Source organism: Palaemon carinicauda, chromosome 29, assembly GCF_036898095.1.
Source record: "Palaemon carinicauda isolate YSFRI2023 chromosome 29, ASM3689809v2, whole genome shotgun sequence".
NCBI classification, from domain to species: Eukaryota; Metazoa; Arthropoda; class Malacostraca; order Decapoda; family Palaemonidae; genus Palaemon; species Palaemon carinicauda.
The window spans coordinates 39203127-39205805 of NC_090753.1; positions in this window are offsets into that span (position 1 = coordinate 39203127).

Here is a 2679-nt window from a genome sequence, read left to right on the forward strand (position 1 = left end):
CATGTTTAACTTTAGGTTTTGCACCAGAATTTTCATTATGACCTAAACTAAGGCGTGCAATTATACTCTGATAGTTATCTAACAACTGGTTAAAATTAGGATAGGAAGATCCTGTAGTTCTAAGAGAGTTCTATCAAAAAATTTCTAGGAAGCTTCCTATTTACAATTTTGCTAGTTAGCAATAGAGCAGCCGAATCAACTTCAATCAGATCTATACCAAGTCCCTTCAAGTCAATGAATTTATTATTCAAAGATCTAACTAAAGATTCTACTTCACTAAGGGATTTTACTTCAGAAATGTTCAAAACTTCACCTATTACTTGATCAATTATGTTATCTTGATCTAGAAAATTAAGATCTAATTGCTTAAAAGCCAAACCAAAACCCTTATCATCCACTGTAATGTTTTCTACTACACTTAAAGCTTCACCTAACAAATAACCCTTTAAATGAATAAACTTTTGAGCACTAGTTAGGTTAGGCATACCAGCCAAAGCATTATTAAAAGCCATCTTAAAGTTAAAATAGGCAAATGGATTAGCTGCATTGTTTTCAAACTTCTGAATTTGAATAGGAGGGAGAGGCAACTTTACAATTTTACTAGAACTATTTTGAGGAGTATTCTTACCTCCAAACAAATGATCAAATTTTACTCTAAATTCAGACAGAGTTTTCTCTACTTCATAATGATAGTCTCTTGCTGCTTGCATAATACTAACTAATTCATCTTCAGCAGCAATTTCACAAATACTTGCATAAAAATTCTCAACTATTACTAAATTAGCATCAATTTTGTGAATAAATTCTTGCAACAAATGACCATTAATTTGATCATCGTTTAAAGAGTTAATCTTCCTAATATCAAGAGTTATTAAACCCTTAACATAGGCCCTCTTTCTAATTAACTTTCTCATTTCAGTCTCATCCATCTTGAACAATGCCTTTAACTAATACTAAATTACCCAAGGAAAATTAAAACTTAACTTAATCAAGTCAATGCAAAGCAAGTTATCATCACTTACTTCCTAATGAAAATACAGCATAAATAGCAAAACTAGGCTAATCACCAGGTTATATACATGAAAAGGCTACAAACTTAACCTAAGCTTAAATGAATACAGTACAAATTAAGACCGATACTGCTCCTTTCCTTATTAGGAATAACAGCAGTACAGGTATACAAAAAATCCTGACATTACAAAACCAATTAAGCCTAGAGAGGACAACAAAAATACTTGACACTAGAACTTAGCTTAAACTTTACTTTTAGGCCTTTACTTCAACTAAAAGTCAGCCATTCTCTGTGCCAATTTCAAATTTCCATCGTAATTGAGATGGACCCCATCCCTGGCATAAAGGCTTCTGTCAGAGAATCCATTAACCCCTTTCATAATAAACAGACTATGTTTTCCCTTCCATGATGAACAAACCATCCTTACCCAGCTATGACCAATAACCAGAGTCATAGCCGCAAGAAACAACAGGACAAAAGCAAACTGAAGTCTCGCGGGTAACAGCACTATGATATTTTAGTTCGAAAATGTTAGATTTATCTCTAGCGGTCATCAAATTAGGGGTAAGTCTTTAATAATCAACTTACCTGCACAGTAAGAGCGTTGCAATAATCTTGATTCTTGAAAACTCTTCGAACTAAAAGTTCACTTTTTAATGGATGGAAGGAACACTCGTTCCAAGGAATGCGATCGTCTTCCGGGTATAACGATTTGAGCTCAACTGATGCTTCCAGTCTGATTCAACTTGAACACGACTCCCGTTTTCTTTCCTTAGTTCGAACGCTCTCGAACGTTCGTTGAAAAATAAAGACGGGAAATCAAAACTGTTTCCTTATAAGGAATACATTTAACATTTAATTAGTTAATTCAATTAGAATACAAAAAAGGGAAAGTTAAACTTTTACATTTAATATTAACAAAAGGCAATCATTCAGTTTACTTATCGTCAATGTCCGAACAGCAAAACAAAACATAAAAGTAAGAACGACTTAACTAGTCAATTCGACTATTTCCAATGAATGTAATTACCAGTCTCCAATCAACTATTTCTACAAAAGCGCTCTAATTAAGGAAATCTGTAAAAGGTTCAATGTAAAGAAATCACTCACTTCTCCATATCACCCTGAAGGAAATGGTCAAGTGGAAAGAATGAATAGAACTCTGTACGGTCTACTTAGAAGTTTGGAGGAGGAGAAGAGGAACAAATGGACATTGTATTTGCAGAGTTTAGTATTTGCGTATAACATAACACCTCACTCTGTGACAGAGTTTTCTCCATATTTCTTGTTGTTCGGGAGGGAACCTTGTATTTCGATCGAGAGCTGGGGGTATCTGGAAGACATTTACAAATTTCAAGACGGAGACTGGTTACGTCAGCAATGCAAAATGCAAAAAGAAGTTTGGGATTTGGTTAGAAGAAACACAAAAGAACTGGGTATCAAAAGCAAAGCCTATGTTAGCAAAGTCCAGAGAAAGTGATTTGGAGGTAGGACAAAAGGTTTTATTACAAGAAAATAAAATAATTGGAAGAGCGAAAGGAGACAAATTTGGTAAAAGAAAGTGGGTAATTGAAGAAGTACTTTACAGGGACTGTGGTTTGTATAGAATTAGGCCTGAATGAAGTGATGCTAAGGTTATCCATCGAAGGAATATTAAACCATTCGCT